This window comes from Macaca mulatta, chromosome 12 (assembly GCF_049350105.2).
Source record: "Macaca mulatta isolate MMU2019108-1 chromosome 12, T2T-MMU8v2.0, whole genome shotgun sequence".
NCBI classification, from domain to species: domain Eukaryota; kingdom Metazoa; phylum Chordata; class Mammalia; order Primates; family Cercopithecidae; genus Macaca; species Macaca mulatta.
Genome location: NC_133417.1, coordinates 131,958,591 through 131,974,564, shown reverse-complemented (window position 1 = coordinate 131,974,564; position 15,974 = coordinate 131,958,591).

Here is a 15,974-nt window from a genome sequence, read left to right as displayed (position 1 = left end):
TTTGCTGGTTGATTCACCAAGGTTATGCTGACAATATGTGTGTGAGAAGAAATGTACTGAGTCTCATCTTTAGTCTTGTGGACAGAGACTATTTACAGGAGGCAATGCTATGAGGAAGGGAGAAATGTATAAAATTTAGACCCAAACTTCCTGGTACATAGCATGTGAAAGAGATGATAAAACAAATATAAAAGTTTTTTTTTTTTGTTTGTTTGTTTTTATAATTGTCACAAGGCTAAGGCAGCTGGGTCATACTGTAAGAATCGAGAGGAAACCAGAGCGATCTGGGGCTATGGGAAGGAGGGACAGCTTCCTACAGAATGCAATGCTCCAACAACTTGTATATCTCTGCGCATGCCATTCTTTTGATTCTCTGAATTTGTTTCCTTTTCTGATTAGTTGATGTCCATGTATAGTGAAGCGTGCTACATGGAAAGATGATTGGGAGCCGATTCCATAAGGACAGAGCTTGCTGACTTGCAGGCCTCACAGGAGAGTGTTCAGTAGGACCATCAGCCAGAGCAGTTGGCTTCTCCAGAGAAATGTCTTCCCATCTCCTGCCTGAGCCAGGAAGAGGTGGATATAACAACCCGGAAACTGAGTTTCAAAGCTAAGTAGGAAAAGGAGGCTGATGAAGGTGTCTACCCATTCACTTCACCTTCCGGTGTCCAGGAAGTTGCCTTCCTCTCTCAAGCTCCTCGGATGGCCTCTTCAAATCAGGGTGACTGTATTAGCTTCCCAGGGCAAAATGCCACAAACTGGGTGGCTTAAAACATAAACGTATTCTCTCACAGTTCTGGAGAACAGAAGTTCCAAATTAAGATTTCAGCAGGGTGGTTTCCTGCTGGAAGGTCTGAAGTAGAGTTCCACGCCTCTCTCCTGGCTTCAAGTGGCTGCTGGCCATCCTTGGTGTTCCTTGGCTGGTGGCAGCACAGTCGCCGGTCTCTGCCTTCATCTTCGCATGGCCTTCTCCCCTGTGTCTCTGTTTGCATCTTTCTTTTTTTTCCTTTTTCTTTTCTTTTTTTTTTTGTTTTGAGACAGAGTCTTGCTCTGTCACCCAGGCTGGAGTGCAGTGGTGCGATCTTGGCTCACTGCAACCTCCGCCTCTGGGTTCAAGCAATTATCCTGCCTCAGCCTCCCTAGTAGCTGGGATTACAGGCATATGCTACCACACCCAGCTAATTTTTGTATTTTTAGTAGAGACGGGGTTTCTCCATGTTGGCCAGGCTGGTCTTGAATTCCTGACTTCAAGTGATCCACCCGCCTTGGCCTCCCAAGCTGGGATTACAGGCGTGAGTCACCGCACTCAGCCCATCTTTCTGTCTAAGAGCTCTTCTCTTTTGATTCAGGGCCCATTCTATTTCAGAGTGATAGCATCTCGAGATCCTTGCCTTTATAATACCTACCAAGACCCTTATACTAAGGAAGGTCACATTCTGAGGTTCTAGGTGGATGGATAGCTTGCAGGGAACACAATTCAACCCAATACAGTAAACGCATAGTTTTCTTTCAAACTAAGACATGTTTGGAATCTACAAATACTAAACTGGACGGAATGCCACATAGTAAGTATCCTTGCCTGGGCACAGTGGGCTGTATGGCCGCCCTCCAGCTAACCACTCTCCCCGCATTTTCCCCTGGGAGGGATGAGGAACAGCTGCAGGCCCTGTGGGTTGAAAAAGTGAATGTAGAGGTTGAACTATTCTTAATACAGACTGTCAGAGGCACTAGTGTCTCTCATGTTTGAGTTTTCCCAATGATCTCTTACAAAAATGCACTCGCTTCTTGTTGAGTCCTCTCTTTCAAGGCCACAGAAGTTGAGACCCAAGTCACTTTCCACTTGTCCATCTGCTTTCCCTCTTCTAAACTTGTAATTTTTTTAATTAAAAAAAAAATTTTTTTTCAGACAGTGTCTCGCTCTGTCGCCCAGGCTGGAGTGCAGTTTTGTGATCTCGGCTCACTGCAACCTCTGCCTCTCGGGTTCAAACAATTCTGCGTCAGCCTCCTGAGTAGCTGGGATTACAGGCAGGCAACACCATGCCTGGCTCATTTTTGTACTTTTAATAGAGATGTTCGTTTCACCATGTTGGTCAACTGGTCTCAAACTCCTGACCTCAAGTTATTGGCCTGCCTTGGCCTCCCAAAATGCTGGGATTATAGGCATGAGCCACCGTGTCCAGCCTTCTAAACTTTTTTTGATATCCTTTCCTGTTATTCTCCTTTCTTTCCTCTTTATTAACCGTTTTACTGTCATGTCAGCAGAAAAATGACAGTGAGGAACATGGTTCTTCAGGAGTGGGAAAGGAGTGGAGATAAGTCTGTGTGCCCCATCTATTTTCATGTAGAAAGATGTGTGCAATAGAAAACTGCATTTTGATTTTATCTTGCATATTAAAACATAAGACACGAATAAATGTAAGGGAAACTTCAGCAATAAGTTTCAAAATTTCCAAGAAAACTACAATATACTACAATAATTAAATATCACTCCAATAGATTCTTTTTAGAGTGATATTGGATGTTATTGAGGATATGGGAGAATAAGAAGTCTCACACACCGCTGGTGAAATACTAATCAGCAGACTTTTCTAAAGAATAATTTGACATCAGCTTCCAAATACCTGAAAAATGTGCATAGCCATTTACCCGGTTTCAACTCTAGGAAGTTATCCAGAAGAAAAATAAAAAAAAGATTTGCTAAAGTCTTATACATGAGAATATGTATCACAAAAATTGCATAAGTCAAAATCATTCCAAATATGAGAATGGGAATAGTTACATAAATTAGAGGGTGTCCATATGATATAGCAGTCCATGCATCCATTAAGTATCATGTTTTAAAAGAATGTTTAATGATATTGCCAGATACCATGATATTATTTAAAATTTAAAAGGCAGGTTACAAAGGAGTGTGTTCCTATTGACTCCCAATTTTTTAAAAATGTTATGCATTGTTGGCCGGGCGCGGTGGCTCACGCCTGTAATCCCAGTACTTTGGAAGGCCAAGGCGGGTGGATCACGAGGTCAGGAGATCGAGACCATCCTGGCTAACACAGTGAAATCCCGTCTCTACTAAAAATACAAAAAACTAGCCGGGCATGGTGGCGGCACCTGTGGTCCCAGCTACTCGGGAGGCCGAGGCAGGAAAATGGCGCGCACCCACGGGGCGGAGCTTGCAGTGAGCTGAGATCACACCACTGCACTCCAGCCTGGGCCACAGAGCGAGACTCCGTTTCAAAAAAATAAATAAATAAAAATAAATAAAAATAAAAATGTTACGCCTTGTAAATGCAAGGCAGCTTGGGTATATGTCAGAATGTTAAAGTTTAGCATCTCTGAGTGATGAGATCATAAGTAGTATTAATTGCTATTTTTGTGTTGTTCTGCTTCTATATTTCCCATACTAAACAGGTATTAATGTGCACTGCTGCTATATTAAGAAACAAACACAACAAGGCAATTTGTATTTGTCAATACAAAAAATGAACACAGTGACAGGAAAAAAAATAATCTGAGTTCTTATCCCTTCCCCTTGTGCAGTGTTCTTTGCACGGTAGAAGGTTAAGCTATTTAGGGAATGGAATCTATACGTACTCCCCAGGGAAGACAGCCTTGTTCCTACCAGCTGTCCCCTCTGAATCAAGGCATCTGCTTTGCAGACTTTCTGACCCCAGAATGTTTCTCTAAGCTTGGCTCGTTCACATGTCAGTAAACTCTTTGGTCCTTGGGGCTGAAAGAGATTGCTTTTCTTTTCACTACTAATTTAGAGAAAAATTTTGAACAGTCTTTTGTGTTCCCTTTCTTTCCTTCTGTAGTGAGCTCCTTCTACAAGTCACCTAGTTGAGAGGACAGCAGTAAGTTGCGACCCCTTATTGTACCGCGATTTCAGTAGTTGTACCTACTGCCATAGGTTGTGACATGACATTCTTTCTTAATGTGCAGTCATTAACCTTGTCCCAAAAGCTAATCTTTTGGTTAGATAAATAATCTTGAACTTATTCCGCTTCGGGTATTAATCAAGTATTTGAGGCTTCTTTTTACCCTCAAAGGTATTGATTGAATGGCTCCCTACAATAATAATAATAATAATAATAATAATAAAAACCCAGCCACCTAACTCTCCCTTTATCCCATATCTTATCTCCCCTAATCCTATTAACCAGAGCTGAGATGCTATATAATTTCTGATACTTGTATCATTGTGCCTATTCCTGTTTTCACCTAACTTATTACGCTTTCAAGGCACCCTCCTCCTGCTCAACTTAGTTTCTTGCTCAGTTTTTATGTGTGTGTGTGTGTCTGTGTGTGTGCAGGTATGTGTTTTAAAACACACAGCCAAACAGGCAAATAGTAGAACAATTAGATATGTTTGTGCATACTTGATAATCTCTTTGGGTTTAAAAAGGTAAGACTCCTTGTTCAAGTTATTTCATGAGCATTTCTATATTGCTCTTCTTTTTGTGTCCTTAGATTCTGAGACGAAAATTAGGACATGTGGTTTGATAAAGCATTTTTCCCCTAATGTTTAAATATCTATTTGTTCAAAATACAAATAAGAGATACAAATTAAAGAATAATTTAGTTTAAAAGTTACTTGTGTTGATAATAATAAAGTGAGATAACATCTAGACCGTTTTAGCAAACCCGTGGCACCCGGCTATTGGATTGTTACCCTTCATTTGATGAGTGTGTGTGTGTGTGTGTGTGTGTGTGTGTGTCCTGGTGTATTATGTTCAGAGATGCTCAATCTACTTTGTATACAAGTAGCATTATATAAATAATTCCATGGATATTATAATATGTAATATCTCAAACCACAGTTTACATTTGCCTAATCAACTCATTAACTTATCAGCTCCAAACACATTTAACACTGAGCAGCAATTGTCCATGGCAGGCTATTGCTTGCTATTCTCAGCTGCCAGACGAAGGAATGCTAAAAAGAGCCTTTGTAGATTGGGAAACCTATGCTTTAAAAGAAATGACGCTGCCTACAAGGAACACAGAGCAGGCATTTTTAGAACAAGAGTTCCAGATTCCTGTGACTCAGGTGAGTGTGTTACTCTCCTGCCTGCTCCAATGTTTATCTGATTATGGGAGTTGCTCATTAGAAATAATTTATTTTAAAAAGTGAACTATAGGAAAGTATAAAGAAAAATCACTGAATTTCAGCACTCAGAGACAACTTCTGTTGACATTTTGACTTATTATCTTTTTTTTTTTTTTTTTTTTGAGACGGAGTCTGGCTCTGTCGCCCAGGCTGGAGTACAGTGGCCGGATCTCAGCTCACTGCAAGCTCCGCCTCCCGGGTTCACGCCATTCTCCTGCCTCAGCCTCCCGAGTAGCTGGGACTACAGGCGCTGCCACCTCGCCCGGCTCGTTTTTTTGTATTTTTTAGTAGAGACGGGGTTTCACTGGGTTATCCAGGATGGTCTCGATCTCCTGACCTCATGATCCGCCCGTCTCGGCCTCCCAAAGTGCTGGGATTACAGGCTTGAGCCACCGCGCCCGGCCGACTTATTATCTTTTAATAATTTTCTGTAGCTATATAATTTTGTATCCTGCTTTTTTTTTTTTTTTTTTTTTTTTTTTTACTTAACATAAAATGTCAAGCATTTTTCTATTTAACTAAATGCTCTCAAGGACATATTTTTTTTTTTAACTGTGCAAACTCCAAAATGTTAGAGCTGTTTATTTTGCTAACCAGTGTTTATGAGGTGACTAAGGTAGTGCCTGGACACGGTAGGCAATTAATAGAGAGTAACCAAGTGTTCGTATATATTAATGAATGAGCTTTAATTAGCTTATTTACTCTTTAGTTGTGGACAATATTTTAAAATAAATAATATTGCCATGAATACTTTTGGACATATTTATAAATCACCTGCTTTGGGGGTTCTTTCCTGAAAATTGATTTCCTAAAATTATAACTACCAAGTCATACAGCACAAACTTTGTTATGGCCCTTGATGCAAACGGTTTTTCACTTATAGTGCCTAGCGTCAAGAAGACCAGTAGATTATGGATGAAAAGAATTTCTATGGATAGAACACAAGCAACCAGTTAATAAGATAATCAAACTATGACTTTGCTGAAATAATTTAACCAAGAGAGCTTACTAGTCAGAGATAGTAAGAAACAGCTGTCCATGTGTCCACGTGTTCATCCTACATTTAACATTAGGAGGATTTATTCATTTATTCAATAAATACATACTGTGTGCTAATAATGAATTATGTACTAAGCCCCGGGAAAAACCACAGTGAGGACTGTCTCCGGCTTTATGAGGCTTATAGCTGAGTTGGGGAGATAGAGGCCTCTGAAGAGGTAGGTGCCATCTGGGAGTACTGAGTCAGAGGGAGACCTCAGGGTTCATTTCTTTGAGTAATTTGGGAAAACACATGTAATTTGCCTATTTCATAACATTTAGTGGTTCTTCTCAGGGAAGGGATATTCAACATCATCAGAATTTGGAGAGGAATGAGAGTTAGTGTGAAGCACATATGAATTCAAATCAATAGTTAGAAACAGACATCTGAATAGACTCAGTAGGAAAACTCCAGCAACTGGCTGGGAGAAGTAGTTCACACCTGTGATCCCAGCACTGTGGGAGGCTGGGGAGGGTGGATCACTTGAGGTCAGGAGTTCAAGACCAGCCTGACCAACATGGTTAAACCCTCTCTCTATTAAAAATATGAAAATCACCTGGGCATGGTGGCAGGCGCCTGTAATCCCAGCTACTTGGAAGCTGAGGCTGGAGAATCACTTGAACCGGGGAGGTGGAGGTTGGAGTGAGCTGAGATTGCACCACTGCACTCCAGCCTGGGTGACAGAGTGAGACTCCATCTCAAAAAAAAAAAAAAAAAAAAAAAAAAGGAGAAAAACTCCAGCAGCTCTAGCCTGGGCAACAGAGACTCTGTGTCTGAAAAAAGAGAGAAAGAGAAATGGAAAAGCTCCAACAGAAGTCTTGGTGGTGATCGTTTAACTTCCCAAGGCCTTGGTTTTTCACCTATAAAATAAAGAATTAAAATTTCAAGCCCAGCTCCAACCCTCCTCGAAATCTAAGCTTCAAGGGTCTTTGCCTACTGGTTTAGAGATAACCTCCACACTGCCTCATAATATTCACTGCTCCCTAAAGGCAGAACTTCAAGGTCCTAGACAAATGAGACTTAAGAATCTTCCTGGCCGGGTGCAGTGTCTCACACCTGTAATCCCAGCGCTTGGGGAGGCCGAGGAGGAGGGCAGATCACGAGGTCAGGAGATCGAGACCATCCTGGCTAACACGGTGAAACCCCGTCTCTACTAAAAAATACAAAATTACCCGGGCGTGGTGGCGGGCACCTGTGGTCCCAGCTACTCGGGAGGCTGAGGCAGGAGAATGGCATGAACCCGGGAGGCGGAGCTTGCAGTGAGCCGAGAGTGCACCACTCCACTCCAGCCTGGGCGACAGAGCGAGATTCCATCTCAAAAAAAAAAAAAAAAAAAAAAAAAGAATCTTCCTGAGCTACCCCATGATTACCTTCTTCAAAATATTTGTCTTTATAATCAATTGGCAAAATCATGTCCCCATCCACCTTGTGCGCACTCATCTGAACAGCACATCCATTTCTCTCTGGTGTGTTGGCCACACTCAGCCTAGAGCATCCCGGAGCACATAGCTGATTCTCTGTACACTATTCCTCAGCTTAGAGTGTGCCTTAGAATGAAAAAATGACAGATTTCTACTGTCGTATAAATATTGATGCATAACTTGTTTGTTTATTTGTTTGTTTTTGAGACAGTGTCTCACTCTGTTGCGGAGGCTGGAGTGCAGTGGCGTGATCTTGGCTCACCGCAACCTCCGTCTCCTGGGTTCAAGAGATTCTCAAGCCTCCACCTCTGGCGTACTTGGGATTATAGGTGTGTGTCACCATGCCCAGATAATTTTTGTAGTTTTTAGTAGAGACAGGATTTCGCCATGTTGGCCAGGCTGGTCACAAACTCCTGACCTCAAGTGATACACCTGCCTCGGCCTCTCAAAGTGCTAAGATTACAGGTGTGAGCCACTGTGCAGGCTGATACATTGTATCTCTCTTTTTTTTTCTGATGTGGAGTCATAGAGGATGCTTCATGCATGTCCCCTCCTAGATGAGCAGTAGCCTGGGACACTTGTTGGATGGTACTGAGAGGGCCAGGGATGGCCATCTCATGCCCTTGGTGCTAATGCTTAGTAACTGAAGGAAGTAGCGTCTAGGGTAGAACAGAAATAAAATCAGATAAAACCATCTAGCTTCATTTGTCAATCTGAAGGATGCATGCACAGAAAATAGTCCAGTCAATAGGAGGGAAACCAGGTGAGTCAAGAGGGTTGGGAGTGGCTGTGGGGGTCTCTGTAGCAGCCTTTTCCAGGCACCTTATCACCACTAGGGATGGCAGAGAGCTACCACTAAGGCAACAACTGGACCTGGCCAACTATTAACTGACTAGAACAGTCCTAGCAGGCAGGATCCTGACTGGCTGGAAGCCAGCAGCAGATTTCCCTGGAACTGTCACACCAGCTCAGAGCCAAGGAGCATACGGGGGAGCCCCTGAGTCATCTGTGTTCTGTTGAAGCGCTTCAAGAGACACTGTGCAATGCTCACAGTTGGGTATTGAGTGACACCAAATGACTTTGTTTGGCCTGCTGTATAAACTATCATTACAATAGATTTTACTTGATTGTAATACACTTCCTTAGGATACTGTGTCGCTAGGAAGCTCATTAACGGGGAGCTGATGTCAGCCTTCAGGGCTGCTCAATGGATAGCCTTTGTCCAACCATTCTGGACAGATGACCAGGATGACAGACCGCTAGACTGCTCTGGTTTGGAGGTCCTAACAGTCATTAAGAGAACGAATGAAGTTGAGTTAAAAGAGAGAAAAGGTCTCCTTCATGAGATGTTCGAAGAAACCGGCATTCCTCATATTCCCCTCCCCTCCTCGGGCCCACCCTCCCCACCCACTTAAAAGCCAGCAAGAAAGTGATGCCTCTACACAACCGTGATCATGCCAGGGAGGCTGTACAGTCATCTCACTTGTCCTTGTGTGTTTGGACGACTTGAACTTTTACTCTTTCTTCATGTTAATAACTCTAGGGCTAAATTAGTACTGTGTACTAGTTTAAAATTTTCCTGTGGGAACCTGCACCATCTCTTCTTGTACTAGCTGTCCTTCCTTTAGTGAATAGTAGCAAATATGCTACCCAGTTTCAAAGCCATATTTGGTGACTTCTCTACGATCCAGTCAGAAGTGACAAAAGGGGTAATGTGGCCAGCTTTATCTGACTTTTGGTAAGAAATTTAATTCTTTTTCAAGAAAAGTTTGCCAAATGTTTACATTAAAAAATAAATATATCGGCCTGGTGTGGTGGTTCACCCCTGTAATCCCAGCACTTTGAGAGGCCAAGGAGGGTGGATCATGAGGTCAAGAGATCGAGACCATCCTGGCCAACATGGTGAAAACCTGTCTCTACTAAAAATACAAAAATTAGCTGGGTATGGTGGCACGCGCCTACAGTCCCAACTACTCGGGAGGATGAGGCAGGAGAATCACTTGAACCTGAGAGGTGGAAATTGCAGTGAGCCGAGATCGCACCACTGCACTCCAGCCTGCCAACAGAGTGAGATTCCGTCTCAAAATAAATAAATAAATAGCAAATGCCATTTTACCCAAATTAGTACAAGCTATGTTTTGAATTTAGTGATGAATTGTTTACCTGAATGAAGATTTATTCAATAATCAACAAACATTAATTGATTTCTCACTGCTGGCTTAGAGTTGTGTTAAATCCTATGAGGTTTGTATTGATAAATGAGATAACTCTTGCTTTCCAATAACTCACAGTCTCTTGAGGGAGACATATTATAAAACATTAGTGTGACAGAGTGATTCATATTTGGGTGTAAGTAAGCACAGGGGCATATGGAGTCACCTTGGGGACTCTGGAAAGGGAACATCCACCTCAGAAGAGAACCCACTGAAATGCCAAGGACTTCTACAACCACTTGTATGAATCCTTGTTTCTTTGAGCATATTCCATGGTCTCTACATGTTACGTGGGTTGATATCCCATTCTCTTCAGGTTTTTCCTCAAATATCATCCTCCTATTGAGGCCTTCCCTGACCACCCTATTTAAAATTGTACCCTCTGCCTGGGCCCCCACTCCATCTTCCCCAATCCTCTTCCATGTCTTTTTCTTTCTACGTAGCACCTGTCACTATCTGACATCATATCTATTTTACTTTTTATTTGTTATTATTATTATTAATCAACTATGTCCCTCTTCCCCTCACTAAAAAGGTAATCTCTAGTCTTTCACAGCGGTATTCTCAGCATCTGGAATCATGGCTGTCATACAGGAGGTGCCCAATAAATATTTGTTGGCTGAAAGCAAGGATGAAAGTTGTATCATTTGTGCAAAGTTAAGAATATATCCAATGGCCTATGTGTTTTTCTTTTATTTTTTACATATCCAAAAAATTTTAAGAAGAAAATATTAGATACAAGTGAGGTGAAAAAGAGTCATCTTGCAACTGATAAATTAATACATGTTTATTTAGTGTCCACTGCATCAGAGGCATAGTGAATATAATAAAGTCCAACCGAGATCTTTGCCTTCAAATATTTTACAATTTAATTGGGGAAGAAGACATGAAACAACGTATGAAAAGATAAATAACAGGGTTTGAGGACCAATATAGAAAAAGAATATGAGACATTTCTGGTAGAAAAAGAGAACTAGCTAAAGGAATATTGTCTTAGTCTGGTTTGCTATAATGAAAGTGTGATGGACTGGGGTAGCTTATAAACAATAGGAATATATTGTCATAGGTCTGGAGGCTGGAAATTTGAGGCCACGGTGCTAGTAAGTTTGGGTTCTGGTGAGGGTCCTCTTCTAGGCTGCAGATTTCCTACTTCTTATTTTATGCTCATGTGGTGGGAAAAGGGTTACAGAGTTCTCTAGGGACTCTTATGAGGGCACTAATTCCATTCCTGAGGGCTCTACTCTTATGACCTTAATTATCTCCTACAGGCCCCACCTCCTACTACCATCACATTGGTGGTTAGGATTTAAACATATAAATTTGGGGGGGACTCAAACATTCAGTCCATAACAAATATCGAATCAGCTTTGGCTATGAGTTGACAAAGAGTAGGATTCTTCATCAGGAAAAGTTTCCTGGAAAATACAAAACTTAACCTTTGGTGCCAGATTTAAGGAGAAAGAGATGAGACCTAAGGGGCAGGGATGATGGTGGTAGAGGGGTAGTGTGTGTCTGAGGGCACATCAGTTGTGGGGAAGACTGTGCAAAGTTGTGGCACTGGGAAGCGCACCATGGCATGAAACAGTCATTAGGTGTTTACCTGTGGGTTCTTTAGAAATGTTTTCTTGGGAAACTGTAAACTAAAAACTCATCCCAACGATATTATCTTTGCCCCAACTATTTTGAAATGGCTCTCTGAAAATGATCTTCAGAGACTGACTTGTTCTTCTGAACTTTCCTGCTGCCTAAGAACATATATGATATTTTGAGAAAAGCCAACGGTAGTTGAGGGTCAAGCTGGGTAAATAAAGTGACTGATCAAGCCAGGCAATACTGTTCAGGGCCTCACACTCCAGTTCTTATCTATCATTTCTCCAAACTACTTTTGCTAGCCCTTTACATATGGAAATGTTTTCTCTGCTTCCATATCTATTGGGATTTACCCCCTTTGAATTTAGATTACTTGTGATGGCAAGAAATTATTCCTGTGACTCAAGAACAATGTAGGACAAAGAACACAAATTCATCTTTTAACTCCAATTTTTCATAAAATGCCATTGGAGTTTTGTAGGTCATTATTTAATTATTAGATGAGCTTCACTGGCTTGGTCAAAGGAGGTATTTAACTTTGACTCTGACCTTAATCAAAGGGAGCATTTGGGAGGTGGCTCCACCTTGTGAACAGGAGATTTGAAGACACTCAGTGACCCATTTCACTTCTCCCATCCCCTTATGCCCTGCTATACCCAAGTATACTCATCAAATAGACATTGGCCTCAGGCCTGAGTTCTCAAATACTCATATGACTGTCTATATTGATAGATAACCCCTAAAGTTTGCTTGCCTCTGCTTTCCTGGGAAGATATTATTTCCAAATTCTCCAGCATTTGATGTGTGTGTGTGTATGTGTGTGTGTGTGGTAGAGGGATTATAGTTGCTAAACCATGCCTATTTTACATATAAATGGAAAGACCGGGCCAGGCATGATGGCTAACACCTGTAATCCCAGCACTTTGGGAGGCCAAGGTAGACAGATCGCCTGACATCAGGAGTTTGAGACCAGCCTGACCAAAAGGGTAAAACCCTGTCTCTACTAAAAATATGAAAATTAGCTGGGCGTGGTGGCAGGCTCCTGTAATCCCAGCTCCTCGGGAGGCTGAGGCAGGAAAATCACTTGAACTTGGGAGGCAGAGGTTGCTGTGAGCTGAGATCATGCCACTGCACTCCAGCCTGGGCACCAAGAGCAAAACTCTGTATCAAAACTAATAATAATAATAAAATAAATAAATAAAGATCAATAATAGATTAAACATTTAGAATTCATGGAATTTCTTTCCTTTATAGAAACTTGAAGAAAATTTTGACAGGACCAATACTAATGGATAACATTGAAAAGGCAGACTCGGTTACTGTGACTTTGAAAGCCATTCATCTCCATGTATCTAACCCAGCGTGGACTATCAGGGAGGGGAGAAGTCAGTGTAGATATCAGTTAGGGTAGAGTTTCACTAGCTGCTGACAAATAGGTTCTAAGTGCAAGGGATCACTTGGTAAGAACAGGCCTTGTGAAAAGTGACAAGGTCAAGTTTCAGGAATGGCAGTTCAATTGTCACTTCGGCTCTTAACATCTGCAACTTACAGCCTGTAAGGCATAAAGGAGCCCACTAGTTACACAGTCCTGGAATCTATAAGGCATTAAAATAGAAAGGGAGCCAAGGAGGATAATTCATTTTCCAAAATTCACACTTAATTATTCTAGCATTTTTCATTGCTGCCTAATGTGGGTTAGACTTGTTTCCAAGATTGGGTTGTATATTCCTTGAATATAGGACAGCATATTTGTACTCATATCATCTTTACTTGGGTTTTAGCAAATGCTGTACCAAATGGAAACACTCAGTTAAAGATCTGCCGAGTTACTGTAGGGATTGACCATTTGTAATGGGCTATTATTGAGTCTCATAGTATCTGTAGAAATAGACAGAGGGCAGAAAAGAAGGAGGGGGAGAGCAAAGTACATACTGCTACACAAAACAACAAAAGACAAATTATTTTACAGCAGACTTTTCTACCCCACCACAGCTCTCATAGCTGTGCAAGTCATTTAGTTACGTGGTTTTAGTTCTTATTTGTGATTGCTGTCAGATCTATAATTTTAAAGGCAATGTAATAACTGGTGTTTAAACAGGAAAATAGAGACCGCGGTATTTGCAATGAAATGCAGGAAGGACAGGAAAACATGAGCTGGTTGGCATTTTGTAGATCATTATTGCCCTTGCTTAATAATGTAATAGATGCTTCGAAATTGCTTTGAAGTAGTTGCCAACTTCTTCACAGTGCTGTGAAATCTGATACTTCTGCCTTTAAACAGTGTGTGAAAGTGCAAATGGTAGTACTTGTGAATTCATTCAGCAACTTCCAAACTGTAGTCTGGGCAGGGAATGGGAATATGAAGACTGAGAAAGGAGGAGGAAATGGTCTCTGCAAGATTCCATGGTTGGATGTCAGATTTGGCTGACTTAGAGTTATGCAGACTTGAACTTTACAGAGATAAACAGTGGTCTCCCCAAAGGATCTAAAGGAATTAAAAGAAGGGACTTTGATCTTCTTAACAATTTCTATTTAATTTAATAAGCTCATGGTAGAGTTAAGTGAAAGGCAGCTCAACCCACATTTAACAAAAACACTTACTGGGATACCAAATTTAATAGATGGCTTTCAGAAGGTGGAAATTTGTATCCAAATCATAAAGGCAAGTAGGTCAGAAGAGTATTTCTTGTGCTTGAACTGAGATGACTACAGCAGAAGACTGGCCCAGACTTTTGTGGGAATAGTTTTCTGTTATCTGACTTCCCTTCCTGAGCAGGTGGTCCATGTGCTGAAGTTTTCAACAATGTCAAGAGGCATTTTTATAAGTGTCATAAATGTCATACAGGAAACTAGGGAAGCTTTCTTTGCAGAGCTGTGTTATGACCTTGGCTATACACGTAATCCCTGTTGCATTTAGGGAGAACATGATAACTAGATTTTTGTCCTTGCCCAATTTGCCTGCTAACCAAGTGGGTTAGAACCAAGGTTGACTGCCTGCCCGCTCACTGCCTTCTGCATTGTGTAAGAGAGAAGTCTGAATCTGTGGCTTTATATCTTTCCGAAGCAACAAACTACTAAGTTAGAAGAGCAAGTGATGGCTCTCTTGTGTGACAAACTGGGACATTCAAAGTAGTCATGTACTAAAATCAAGAAGGCTTTATTTGAACACTGGTGAAGAACAGTGAAGTTTCCTTGCAAGAGTGTATCATATAGGGACAGTGTAGATCTCCATAAAACTTTCCTCAAAAAAGGAAATATTCTATATTTGCATTGTCCAAGCATGGTAGCCACAAGCCACATGTGACTACTGAACCCGAAGAACTGAATGTTTAGTTTTACTTGTTTATAATTCACTTAAATCTAAATAGCCCCGTACGTTTGGTGGAGTCTATATTGGACAGCACAGTCCCAGAAAAACAGCAGCAGGAATGTGATCACCTGCTTCATGTACAATTTAAAATTGAGGAGACAATGTTCAGTTTATGTTTTTAACGTATTGGGAGTTTCCATTAATTTTTCTCATGAAGTTGCAAGCCTGATCATAAAATAAGACATGTTTCTGCAATATAAGACTCTCACTAAAAAAAGAAAAGAAAATTTAAAAACTCTGAGGGTACAGGTGTTCCTGGAGAAAGACTGATGATTATTTCTTGGCCAACCATTTGCTGTGATGAAAAGTGGTATGTTTCAACCATTTTACCACTGACAGTCATTTTTGGATGCTGGGTTTCTGCACTTTCGTATGTGTTGGAGAGCTGTCTAACTCCTTTCCAAGCCACACATTAGGAAAACAATAACAGATAGAGGAAGATGTGCTCAGTGTGAGAAAACGTTGAACAGGGCAGGTCCCAACTTGCTACCAGGTCAGTCCATACGTGACTGTACATCACTTATTTGGAATTTGGAACATGCCGTCTTAAGGAAGCACTTTTATAATTTGCTAGTTTCCAAGGCTCATCCATGGTAGTCGATTTTGCCCATGATGGGGCTGAAGAGTAGTATATTTATAAAACAAATATCAGGAAATGCTTCTGTGGAACAGAAGTTAATGGAAGCCCACATCAAAACCCAGCAATATTAATTCACTAATACTACTCTCCATAAAGAAACAAACATTACATAGAAACTAGTTTTTGTTTTGTTTTGTTTTTAAGTGTTGACTGCTCAGTGAAAAGCAGATTAAGCTTAGAATTAGAGGGAAACTTCTGGAGACAGTCTAAAGAAGACATTTTGAATATTCTGGGCTCATTTTTAATGGTGTTTGCATTTATTTATCTTAACCCTCTATTTTGCTCCAAATATTTCATTTCACAGTTGATGGTTTAGCTTTTCGTATTCGTAGGCATGTTAGTAATGCTCTTCTTAGACTCCCTAAGTAGCCTTATTTTGATTTGTGAGTAGAACAAAGAGGAGAGAAAGAAAAATTGAGAGGAAGAAAGGAACTGATATATAATGGAGAGAAGTTGAAAGAAAGAAAAAAGGACAATGTCAAAATTTAGGATGGCTGCTGGAGGTGAAATTCACAGTCTTGTGAATAATAATAACCATCCCCCACTGAGAGAGCACATCCACCCATCACCCGGAGCCGGACTAGATCATTT